The sequence below is a fragment of the Staurois parvus genome, unplaced genomic scaffold, assembly GCF_062004578.1.
Source record: "Staurois parvus isolate SC_StPar_1 unplaced genomic scaffold, SC_StPar_1.0 ptg000155l, whole genome shotgun sequence".
NCBI lineage: Eukaryota > Metazoa > Chordata > Amphibia > Anura > Ranidae > Staurois > Staurois parvus.
In genome coordinates, this window is record NW_028317951.1 from 25,366,486 (window position 1) to 25,380,418 (window position 13,933).

General features: G+C 38.4%; 1 long non-coding RNA gene across 1 annotated transcript in view; it reads left to right on the forward strand.

Moving 5' to 3' along the window:
* The window catches only part of LOC149463346 (uncharacterized), a 40,908-nt gene extending 27,794 nt beyond the window's left edge, over positions 1-13,114 (forward strand). Inside the window, exon 3 of the long non-coding RNA XR_016312466.1 lies at positions 12,161-13,114. This is a non-coding gene — a long non-coding RNA (uncharacterized LOC149463346). The remainder of the gene's footprint in view (positions 1-12,160) is intronic.
* The last annotated feature ends 819 nt before the right edge of the window (positions 13,115-13,933 follow it).

The window sequence follows — 13,933 nt, forward strand, 5'->3', positions numbered from 1 at the left end:
GCCAAAGCAACCACTTTGCAATGTGCATGTTGTTGAGCAAACAAAGCTGTAAGAATATAGATAAATGATAAATGGCACACCAGGAATCCCTTTTATTTTTTAATTATTTACTAATTTAGGTGTTCATTTATTTTATAAATTCCTTTTTTTTAAATCAAGAAGGAAAAAAAAAACATTGTGAGAGGTTTCATGAAGGAGAACATGAACAAAGTTGTTATCATAGAATAATAAAGGGTGATCGTGTATCACAGGAAAACCTATGTAAAGTCAACTTAAAGCCAAAACTTTTAGTTCAGTTTTGGATAGAGTGGAGAGAGGTTAGATCCCCTGTTTTTTATTGATGTCTGTGTCTTTGTTGGAGAGATCCATTCTTTCAGTTTGCCCTGGTGACCACTGTTATCGCCAGAACAGGAATAAAGGGAGCATATACCAATAGGGGCACTTGTTCTGGTGACAGCTGTCTAAGAGGGCATTTCCCCTCACTTCTGGGAGATTTTCTCTTTCTATCTGTTGTGTCTAGAACAGGAAGATAAGGGAAATCTCCCCAATAGGTTACAGATGAAAAAGAAAAACAGTTGAGTTTTCACCATTTTCACCATTCTAAAATGAAATGTTTTGGCTCTTGTTATACCTTAAAGAATATGTAAACCCAACATTTTATATTCCTGATATGTGCCTTTTGTACCATGTACTTGTACTAAAAAGTATCCTGCTCTCTTGGTATTGCTTCCTGTATTCCTATATAATAGTTTCTTACTCTGTGTGAAATCCCTGGTGTTCCTGCCAGTCCCTCTGCTTTCCTATTAAAAACTGACCACACTAGGCATAAGAGCACACCATGGTCAGTTCTCTAGCTGTACTAAGATCTCATTGCGTTCTCCTCCAATGATCACTAGAAATTCTGAAGGACCCCCTGCACACTGGTATATACCCTTTCAAGCAGACTTTGCAATAAATAGGGATATTTGGTTCACACATATTGCAATACATGTTTAAGCTGGCCAACTGCACCAAAGTGATCCCTCTATGGCCAGTCCGACTCTGTTCTGCCTACGCAAATGCTACTGTGGACACAATGCCAATATAGGGGAAAAGACAAAGTGGGGGAGAGTGAATTGTCCTGTCACCCCCCCCCCCCTCCGCACAACCTTTCAATGGGAAGTTCAGTGTGCTGAAGTTTCTCCTCCCCTAGCTCTTATGCAGCTGAGAACAGAGGGAATGTGATCACTTATAACAAAGGGAAAAAAGGGCTCATAATCTTTTTTATATCTATACAAAAATGTTTTGCCTTTCATTTCTATTTTAAAGTGAATGGGTTGTTTTACAAGATGAGGGTTTACATACACTGTAATCTATCAGTCTTTTAGTTCTGATTAGGTGTTTCTTAGGAATATTTTAGGAGATATGACTGTAAAGTTTCTTATTCTCAATTTAAAAAAGAAGGCCTACCACTCTGTGTACAAGAAGTTATCTCCATTGCTTGCTAGGCATTCTTAACTAAGTTACCTTTTCCATTTTATTGTTAACTGCAGTAAAAAGAGTTCCATACCAACCAACGTGGAGGAAAAATACAACAGTGGCAAAGAGGCTGGGCCAAAGTGAATGATAGCACAAAAACTCCATCCTGCAGGATATTGTGTCAGGGTTTAACCTGCATTTTCCTACCTATGAAATTCTTGCTTCCTTGCTACAGTGCTTTTCCTAGACCTGTGATTTTATTCACATGTGCTGCTCACTGGTGTTTACCTATGAATGTTGCCTGCTCTACTGTGGATATATATCCCTTTCCCCTCTATCACGTCTTGTTGCCCCCCCCCCCCCCCATAAATATAAGACATGCTCAGAGCAGCCCACATTGCCTGAACAACTTCCCAGTTTCTTTGTGCTCCTGGTTTGCCTTGCATTACTTGTATTATGTTTCTGACTTTCTGTGTACCAACCCTGGCTTTATCTACCATTTTTTCTTGCCTGCCTCCTGTCTTGACCTCAGCCTTGTTTTCGAGATCCTATTTTGTCACCTGCCTTCTATACTCATACGTGAGTGGTCCCCATATCATCATGCGGGCCATAGCCTGGTTCCAGCTTGCTGCAAGGTCATCTCCATCAGGGATCCTGGTGAAGAACCAGGCTGGAGCTTAGACTCCATGCTCTGGGGAACCCAAAGTTCTACAAAGGCTAATCACTGCAGAAACCTGACATGTTGTACCTTTCAAGAAATGTCAAGAATTGTGAAGGGGTGGGGGTGATTAACTATACAAGTAAAGTAGAAAGGCCCTTTAAATTGTGCAAAAATGTTCCAGTGACATGATTACTATGAAGAACACATTGTCATATGTAGACATGTAAATAGTCTTAGCACAATTTATTACTCTAATCCATGTAAGTGTGAGCTATGACAAACATACATAACAGTTTGTGTACTCAACTGCATCATGTCGTTATTTGAAATTCTCTGCAAGCTATAATATTGCTAGCATTTCTGTTATTTGAATTGGAGAACATTCAGTAAAAACCCAGCAAGTGTGACCTCTTTCACTTGTGTACATTATAGGAAGGGAATATCTCTGTGTTTCACTTGGACAGGCTGTTCCCAGCTCTTAAGCTCAGTTGAGCATCAGTGCCTCTCTAGATTTGATGCATTCAAAACACAATGAGGGGAGGAGATCAGCTGAAGAGTGGAGAAGCAAATGATGCAGACATAAAACAGGGATCAATCCTTGAGAGACAGACACTGATCAAAAACTCCTCCACATCACATTGTACAGTGGCAAAATGAACTCTTCATGTGGAAAGTAATGACCAATATCCTGTGTTATCCAGAGATTTAATGGCTTAAGACCTTATTCATGAGAAGACACTTGGCCTTCATCCACAGGCTAGCCGTGGAAGGTGAAGCTCTTAGAGTCCTTTGCTGTCATATCATTTATTGTGTGCCATAGTTTTTTGGATGTGTAAAAAATGCTGAAAGTTCTTGAGATGCTCAGTCTGAAAAGGAAAAAAAAGAATCTGTTAATGACCAAGACTTTTTATTCGAGTACTGTTTAATACATTTCAGGGAGATTACAAGTAATGTCATTTGATTTGATTTTGTCGGGGTAAACATGAAGTGCTAATTTCTGCACAAGGAACGAGCAGAAGAGCAGAGACTTGTACAGCGGCAGCCACGGCTTTTGATTCATAAAAAGGCAAGAAGGGAAAAAAAATCCCTTTTCTTTGATTTTTGATCTTTGCATGTGTTCTCCTAAATTCAGACATAACACAAAATGGGCCATTAATGTTTTTAAACACTGGCCTGAGATAGAAAACATTTTGCTTGATTAGTATTATTTGCACAAAAGCAAATTACTTTAAATTTGCTGTTATTTTTTTTTCTTTTGTTGCAGACACATAAAAGCATATATTTTTTTTCTTTGCTAACATACGCCTGTCTGGGCAGAGTGAAGTACATGACAATTGAGTAAAATCCATTATCAAATAGATATAACAGCCTTTTCAACATGTCTTTACTTGGAAAAATGTTTCCCTGTTTGAACAATGAAGCTAAAAGTCATTTAGCAGACTATTAAACAAACAAAACAAAAATGCACATAGCTCGTCAGTAATGTACATACTTGTGCACAAGGAACATAGGATCATTACTGGGCATTAAGATTTATGCACTGTTCTAACACCACAAAAATATAAGGTGCTCGATACAACCCAAATACGGTTGTCTAATTGTTTATGAGTTATAATTAGAAATAAGAATGCATTTGAATCATTTAATGCTGCTGGGTTAGTGGCAAGCACACAAAGGGAGGGAGTGATTTAATAATAGGGCAAAAGTTTTACAATACCTTTACACTAATTAAAGTAAAATTTATTGAATGTTTACAACGGGAGCACAAGTTCAGACCTTTACATTAGTTCCAAGGACTAATGCCACTAGAATAAAACTAGAAAGAAATGTGTAATTTTAATCATAACACCATAAATATAATAAAGAAAATTATATTCTATAAAAACATAGATGTAATAATAGTAAAACATCACACCTTTGAAAATATGAAAACAATGAACATATAAGCTAATTAAAACCTAAATAATAAAAAAGATATAAGTAATTTTGCCTGCAAGCTGTGGAAACACATAAGTCATGCATTGTTAACACAACAGTTCACTGCAATGTATGTACTACATTTACCAACAATATGTAGTGTACTGAATGGGCTCTTCATGCTTCATGGCTCTTCTGTAAGCCTGAAAGCTATTTTATATTTGAGTATACAAGAACTGCAGATAGTATAAATGTGTCGCAGAGCTGAAGAGTGTCCTAAAAGCACCAGAAATTTATGAATACAGCATACTTCAGCAAACTAGCTTGAAAGCACAAATGCCTATGACTGAAAAAACGGCAGACCTCACGTTAACCGGCCAAGTTAAAAAAAAAAAAATCTATGTTCTATACTTTTTTAAGAAAAAAATCTAGTTCAAGAAGTGAGTTAAGATTCTTCTTATCATTTTATGGATATGGGTCAGGCTAAAATGAAACAATTTCTAAAAATGTCCTGACCTTACTTTACCCACTGCTTCCTGTAACTACTGCTAAATTCCAATTCAAAGTGCAAGCAAAACTAGCAATCAAATTAGCTTTAAAAAGAAGGTGACCTATATAGTAATTCCAAAACTTAAAAAGCAAACAAAGTCTCCCCGACCTTATGGAATGTAATAAATGATACAGCTATTATAATTGTACTAATACTGACATATAATATTCCATAGACTATAAAGGAGGGGGGAGGGAGACAACAATTTCAAGTCCTAGGATGCTATTATCCCAAATAAAAAAAAAAGAAGAAAACTACAACTTAAAAAAGGGACTTTATAGGAGGGCACACAGGGATACAAATTAAATATGTGTGTAAAAAAATAATTTCCAGATTAATTAATTACAACATACAAATATTAAAAGAAGCACATGTGATGCTAAATGCCATACACAATTTTTTCTGAGAGACAGAAAAGACCACTTATAAATATTCATGATGTGAGTGTCCCACTTCACAGATAGCAATATGCAATCAACGCGTTTCATGGACCCACAAAGCACATAAGATGTATCATCATCAGGAACACAGAAGAGGAACGCAGAACTCCAGCAGTATCCACATAAATCAATCACATTGGGGGTTTATGCAGATAGAAAACACAGGAGAACTTGTCAGCTGCTTCGAAAACCACCGAATGGTAAACACTAACAAGAACTCCCTCTCATGAAGCCAGGCAAGGGTACACCGTTATGTACCCTTGCCTGGCTTCACAAGAAGGAGTTCTTGCTAGTGTTTCGAAAACTAGAAGAAGAAATGTCTGTCTTTCTCTGTGTTGTTGTCCACTTCCTAACCAAGGAAAACAAGAGAAAAAGAGATTGAATCAGATACAATATGTACATGGTGTATGTGATGAAGACATTTCATTTCATACGGTATCCTTTAGGGTCAAGCTTTGACTTGGATGCAAAAGTCTGGCATCCAATCCTGTGTGAAGATATGTTTTGGAATAATTCTACACAGTTTTTTTTCTGTTATTCTAGATTTTTTTTTGTTTTATTACCTCTATCTACTTTCTATCAGGTCACCTCTGTTTACCTGCATACCTCCTGTCAGGTAATTTCTCTGAAATACCATGGATAGTGGTCTCCAGCAATGCATGGAGCTTTTTTAAAAAGATGTATTATGGTTTCCATTGTTGCTGCAGTTAAAGCTAAACTCCATGCATTCAGCCACTTTCTAAAATCTATTGTATTACTATTAGTGGTGCACCAAAATGAAAATTCTGGTGCCGAAACCGAAATATCAAAATGCACTTGGCTGAAAACCGAAACCGAAATGCACAGTTTTTAAAAATGAATATGTATTTTTTGGAAGTAAATAGATACCCAACATATCACGCTTTAAAATTGCACACACTCGTGGAATGGTGTGAAACTGTGGTACTTAAAAATATCCATGGGTGATGTTTTAAAAATGTCTACAAGTTAGCAGTGTAAAGTTACAGAGGAGGTCTAGTACTAAAAATATTGCCCTTGCTCTGACGTTCGTGGCGATACCTTACGTGTGTGGTTTGAATACCGTTTACATATGTGGGCATGGCCTATGTGTGTGTTCACCACTATGTGCAAGCACGGGGGGCACTTTAAACTCTTTTTTTTATTATTTATTTAATGTAAGGGTTTTTTGGGGGTTTTTTTGCACTGTCACTTTAAAACATTTTTTAATCACTTTTATTCTTATCACAAGAGATACATGCATCTCTTGTGATAGAAATAATTAGTGACAGGTCCTCTTTATGGAGGGATATGGGGTCAATAAGACCCCACATCTCTCTTCTACAATGTAAAGCATTAGATTAAAAAAAAAAGCATTGATCTAGTGCTTAAAAAAAAAAAAATGGCCGGAATGGGAAGTGACATTGCTTCGGTCCTCCAAGGGCATAGAGATGAGTGGCGGCCATCTTAACTTCACTCATCTGTATGCCCAGCGCTGGGATTGATGGTTTCTCAGGTAAGGCTGAGAACTACCAAGTGGCAGCTGGTGGCAGTAGCAGTGGGCGGGCTGCAGCGAGGGACGACGGCAACGGCGGGCAGCAGTGAGAGGCGGGGTTTTTTCGACGCCTGTATTGGAGCTTTGTTTCATTTTGGTGGATGGGTGAAAGGGGTATTTTTGGCCACCGAAATTTCGGTGCATCCCTAATTACTATGGATTAAGTCTAATAAGGTGTATGACACCTCATAGTCTTATCTCTAATTTGCAATTTACTTTTTTACTGAGCACTGGAAGTACAACTATTGTTATATATCATGCACTTCAATGCTGGACCATTCGGTATCAGTTTTTGCACCTGCAGAGTTGTATGTAGCCACGTTGCCCACACTTCTCCTCCTCCTGCCCATTGACAGAGTACTTTGTATTATGTAAACCCATTCACAAAATACAAAGCCTGTCAATAGACAGTGCAGGGGTGGGGTGGTCGGAGCTGCTGTTGTATGAGAAAGTAGCATCTCTCCCATCAGAGCACCGGAAGTATAGCAATAGTTATACTCCTGGTACACAGTAAAACTGTCAGTGGTAAAAAAAAAAGAGACAAGTGGCATGCACCTTCTTGGAGTTAACCCATAATGCATCACTACATTTTAGGAAGCGACTGAAATCCTGAAGTTCAGCTTTAAAGCTTTGTTACTCTAGTCTTATGAGGTAAATAGGTTAAGCCCATATTTATGTGGTCCTGTCTCCTCATCTTTTTTATTCTTGTTGGTATTTTTTTTTAATTATTACACCAAGTGCAGGCTGAAGAAGAGAGAAAATTCACATAACTATTGTATATACAGCCAAGACTAGAGGAGGACTAAGAACATGTGGCCTTGGGGGCAAACACAATCAAACAGCATTTCTATGATAGAAACAATTATCTGTATGCTAAAGAATTGGTGGACATGGTGAGAAATGGGTGTTACCAGGGGCGGACTGACAACTCATGGGGCCCCCCGGGCAATAGGGGACTATGGGGCCACTGTGTCCTCACCCACACCCAAAAAAGCCTATGAAAAAGCCAATGAAATGTACCAGGGGCATCTCATGGGGCCACCTACTGACCCCGGGCCCTCGGGCAAAGCCCGAGTGTTCGAATGATCAGTCCACTCCTGGGTGTTACACAAACTATTATTACATTTTCAAGAGTTACCAAGAGTATACAAAGAAATAAAGAACCACAGAGCATTTGTGAATATTAGCAACAGTCAGGATGTCAAGTAATGAAAAAAAACATCCATGTTATAAAATGACCATTAATCGTCCCCTAGTATACATGGTTGATCAACAGACCAAAACGAAATTGCAGTGTAAGAAAATGAGAGGCTAAGGCATGACGGAGGAAATCTTTGTAAAAAGTGTATTGGACACTGTAACTTCTGTGGTATGGAATTGCATATGAATTAACGGAAAAAAAAACAGGGGACAGCCTCATGAATGTGTTGATCAAACGTAAACTTGAAGCAGAACTTCATCTCAAAGGGGAAGTTCCGCTTTTCCACCCCCCAACACCTTTGGACACAATTTTTTGAAGGGTGAGAGGGTACCTAATTTTGACAGCCTTCCATCTTTTCCTGCAGCTTTCTGGGACACCTCACAGGTCCCAGAAAACTGTGGGACCATTCTCAAAGTGAAACGTGGCTTACGCATTCACAGTAGGAAGTCATCTGCGAAGCCACTAGAACTCACAGCCAACTTCCCATAGTAAAGATGCCGACACCAGGGACTACAATGGGGGGGCTCGTTAACATTATATTCAGAGGAAAAGAAGTATAGAAAAAGAAAGATGAGTGTTTCCAAAAGACATACTTTGCTGTGACCAGGGGCAGAATGACCATTTGGAAACTCGGGCACTGCCCGAAGGCCCGGGGTCAGTAGGGGGCCCCATGAGATGCCCCTGGTACCTTTTTCATAGGATTTTTTTGAGTTTGGGCAAGGACATAGGGGCCCCATGATCCCCTATTGCCCAGGGGCCCCATGAGTTGTCAGTCCACCCCTGGCTGTAACATACCTTTTCAAAAAAGGAGAGAGAGGATCACACACCCCATGTCCATAATGTACACAATAAAATCAATGGTTGCACTCACAAACAACTGTGGGGTATAGAGGCGTGTCAGGTGGCTTGGAGGATAAGTCAGTGTATGAATTATCCCAGATCCCTGCCTTGGCCACTGGCTGGGGAAAGCATGGGCTGAAGTTGAAATGACACTGGCAGCAGAGATGGATGGAACTGCTGCAAGGTCTGGAATCCAAGAGCCAAAAGTCTCCTGCTGTCACCAGAGGCTTTCCTCCCATACCTTTTCAAATCTTCCAACATCAACTTCCTTTGTGGTTCTTGGCAATTGATCAGATGGCATCACAGAATTGCTAAGGTTGTCAGCATGATATTCAAGATATACAGAAAACTCCAATGCACTGCCAACTCATAGGGGTAATTATTAGGGGCTGCTGCAAACACCAATAGTGTTCCCACATGCACCAAAACAAAGGACATAAAAAAGTGTTGCGCTGCCAAACCAATCACAGCATAATGGAATAGTGACTTGAATCAATATTTTCAACAGAAAACTTTGGCGCATTTATCAAACACTTTTCTTCCTATAAATGCTGCTGACACTTACATTTGTTCCTACATACATATACAGTAATATCATATATTAGTGTTGCGCACCTAAGCAATCTACTGTGCAATGTACCTAAGCAATCTAATATGCAATATACAATATCCACAAAAGTGCATCAATGATGGTTTCCTCATCAATAGTCCTTTATATGTGATAATTTCAGTGCATATAACCTAATTCTTGTGCAAACAAGTGCTCCTTTCTTCCATGTGTTCAAAACCACACTTATTTGTGCTCCTCCACCAATGTCATACATATGCACTCGCACCTCTTTGTTTGACTCATGCACAGGTCAGACAGCACTTTTCCCTTTTAACCCGGGTAGGTATACGGCTTTTCAGAATCCTCCTCACTTTGCTCCCAATGGCTTCACATGCTCCTTATCCACCACATCCTCCACATATGCAAACAAAACGCTCAACATAGTGTATCATATAAATACTTAAATGTTTATTTAAAAAACTCACATTATAAAGTGTCCTACTGGGACGCTGCAATGAAAACACCTGTAATATAATAATATCGGTATACTCAGAGAGATCCCAAGATGGCAGCTCGTAAACTACTGGTATTGCGGCTTGACGTCATCGGCCCACCCTACACGTTACGTCGCACCACGTGACTTCCTCGGGAGAAGTCAGGAAAATGACATAAAGTGCAAAAAGTGCAGAAAAATAGTAAGTGTGCATAAGAGTCCAACATAACAGTCCAATCATAAGTATCATCTGTGTTCCACACCTCCCAGGACAGCGTTCACCAGTGGATCCAACAAAAGCTTGTGCACCTCCACCACATTAAGTGCACTGTCACCTTAATAGTTGATCCATATAACACAGGTCAAAATGCACTCTCAGCTCAGAAATCCAGCTTATCACGACTCCCTGCCAGATGGAATCATGCACCATACAACCTGGAAAGTATGCATGGAAAACGGTGCCAGTCCCCTTTAAGGCTTCAGTGGTCCTGGGTTGAGATTAGAATTCAAGACAGGAAAAAACTCTTCTCATACTGTAATATTTTTATTCAGATACCTAATGTGCAAATGCACTTACCATTAAAACAAGTTAAGACAGCATGAATAGTCTGGCAAAGAATCTCACATATGGACCTCCATCTGAACCGGAAATGACATCACCTGCCTCTGCTCCTATGCCTTCTGTTACAGCTACATGACTTCCTACTTATTTACCTATTTATTTGTTTAATATTGATCGTCGATGCATGTCACTATTCCATTTTGTTGTAATTGGTTTGGCAGTGCAACACTTGTTTATTTATTTTATAATGAACCCATGAAGCATAGAAAAAGCTCAAATAACAGAATCAGTTTTGTAAAACTGCAAGACCTTAACTGAGCATAATTCATACAAGTTAAAAAGTCGATCTTTGTTTTTTATACTCATAAACACACTTTTTTTCTGAGACATAAATAACACGTTATGCTGGAATGCCAGGTAAAAAACATATGAAATGGTTAGAAAGTGGTATTTTTCCCTTAGTCACCAATCCTGTTTCTATTTATATTCTCTGGGGAAGCTAAACAAGGAATCTGATTGGTTACTAATGCCAACTCTGCTTTTGTCTGCATTTTCTTTTTTCCATTTTTCCTATAAAATGCCATCAAAGTGTTTTTTCCTCTCATTGATGAAAAACTACGTTTTCATTTGTTGTTCACATTTTTTCTCCTATTTTTTTGGCTTAACGTGACCAAATATTTAAACTGTGGGAAAAAAAATCACAATTTCTCCATTGAGTTCACAGCATTTATTATTACTGACATTATTATTAATTGTTTTTTTTCCAGTCTTTAATAGCTTCATAATTAACATTAATAGCTTCATCTTATAATACAGTATGTACTTTGCATTAAATATTGTGCAAGTCTTTTTTGTACCACTGGCATTGCCATCTGTTGATGATTTATGTTCACTTTTCATATTGTTTGATCTAAAGCTTTGTGAAGCAGAATGTTTGTTCAGCTTTAAAAAGCCTGTCTTCAGGATCTAGTTGAAAATGCATCATGTGAATGAGTAATAAAGTAGTCTTAGACATGTGCCTTGGGTCATTTTCTGTCCCTTGATATTTTTGTGAGATATCTATCTAACATTACAGTTTGTGAAACCAAGGAGGGCCAGTTGTTAATACTCATCAGAGCTTCCATTTCCAAATTTTTTGTGGCAAACTGAATCATTATCATATGTCTGCAGTGATGGGGTTATGGTTTGGGTGTGTCTTTTTTCATGCTGGTATTTTTGTCAGTTTCTTACTAGGAAGAGGACTATCCAGACATAACCATAAAAATATACATCAGTTTTAATTCCATCTACAAAAAGCAGCAAAACATGATGATTACCAAACATGGTTTTTTTCCTGTTAAAATGTTAATTCCAGGATACGCATATACAAATATGCGAATAAAGTAAATCTGTTGCAATAATGGATGTTATAAACTTACATATACATGGAAAACTTGACAGTCTTTATTTTATGAGAGTCATTACTGATTTTACATGTAGGATCAAAAATAATAATGTCCAACCTGTGGTCATTTAGCATTTATTGTGTGGCCATCAGTAACTCTGCAGTCACCTATGTTTTTCTTACCTAGATACTTAGGGCAGTGAAGGAAACATTCTTTGAACTGGTTCGGTTTATTTTTTTACGCTATACTACTTGATCTGTGCTTTCTATCCCTTTTTTTTAATAATGCCCTTTTTCGAGAGAAATATTAAATGTGGGACAAATAATACCAGTGATCTATAGCAGTTTCCTGCAGTGTCTTCAGTCTCTGGTTATCTCATGTCCCTAGTTTTTGACCATATCCTTGTGTTGCTATGGATAATTTTGGGTGATTTTATAGCATAGATATACTGTAGGTGAATTGCTAGATTTTAAGACTATTTGCTGTTTTTTGAAGCTAAGCCTCTCCTATTGATATGCAAATTAACCCATCACATTGGTTTATGCCCTCAGCCCAGGAAGTGAAGCTCCTTTGCAGGAAATAGGGGAGCGGAAAGGTTTTGGACAACCATGTGCTAAGGAACAAGAGGAGAATTGTTCTGGGAGACAAAGGAGGAGCACAGCTGAGGAAGCAATTGGACTCTGAGCAAGAACCATGAAGAAGATTCCATCAATGGGAAGCCAAAGTCGAGTAGCTGTTTAGTATACTTATTGCATACATATTGTACATGCCTATTTGCTAGGAAAATAGTCAACTTGTGCATGTTGTGGGCATATTTTGGTATACTTTCATGTTATGAATTGTGTATCCTGCAGTTATATGTGCAGCTTTTCTGTTTAGTAAAGCATTAATACACTTTAGAGTTTAAAGCTTCCTTGGCTTATACTGCAAAAGAACCTTTAATATACACCAAAGCAAAACAATCCTGTAACATGACTGTAGTATCTGACTGTCCTTTGTAGCATGCCTCTTTCTCTCATGGTTTCTAAACATCTTCTGTTGCATCTCCATGCTGCCTTTGACAGATTTGTGTACCATTAAATGCAATGAATATTATGTGCAAACCTTTTTTGATGTCAGGGGCTGATATTGATATATATATATAATTTATTTATTTATTACAGGTACTTATATAGCGCCGTCAATTTACACAGCACTTTACATATATATTGTACATTCACATCTGTTCCTAATCCTCAAGGGGTGTACAATCTAAAGTCCCTAACTTACATTCATACATACATATACTAGGGTCAATTTTAGACAGAATCCAATTAACCTACCAGCATGTTTTTGGAGTGTGGAAGGAAACCGAAGAACCCCACGCAGGCACAGGGAGAACATGCAAACTCCAGGCAGGTGGTGCCATGGTTGGGAACCGAACTAACGACCCAAGTACTACCAGGTGGAAGTGCTAACCATTTAGCCACTGTGCTGATATATATATATATATATATATATATATATATATATATATATATATATAAAAGACATTAAAAACCTTCCTGCTTGCACCTTTGTGTTTTTCACCTGCATAAGATATGTATTGCTTACGTAGTTTCATGATGTCATTTGTTGGCCTGTATTGTACACACAGCCTATAGTAGAGTAAATCCTCACATTCCTGTGTCAGCAGTTTCAGTTTGTGTTCAAACATAAGGCATGACGCATTGCACTGCACAGGCTAATGCATGGCTTCAGTCTTTAGTCTGAGAACTAATATTTTCTGTGGAGAAACTATATATCCCACAATCCCTGGTTTCTCAGTCTAATGGTCTGCAGGTGAATGATATATTGTAATTAGGCAGGCAGAGTGATTATGGAAGAGATGTATTTTTCTCACAATAGCACTCGCACATTTGTGATGCAACACAGAGGAAATAGCATGGATTGGATGCTGCATGACCTGGAACAAGAAGCTGCCTGCCCCTATAAAGAATAGGGATAAGCTAGGTGAATGATTACATGGGCATAAGCCAGATAATGTGATGTTGCACCTCCCTGAAACTGTGCTCCCAAACCAATATACTAGTGTTAATTATATAAACCTTGTGATGTGTAGTGTTATATCCGGGGCATTACCACAATTAATTTTCCAATAAAAGTATGACCAAACCTAACCAGTTCCAATCATAAGCTCTGAACAGATCACTTCATCTCTCATAACAGCAAGATAGAGATCAAGGAGCTGGTGTCAAGGAGACAAGACCAGAAGTGACACAGGAGCAGCAGCCCTGCTGTCTGAAATACATGCTTGTGTAATCTTACTAAATGTGAGTGTGAGT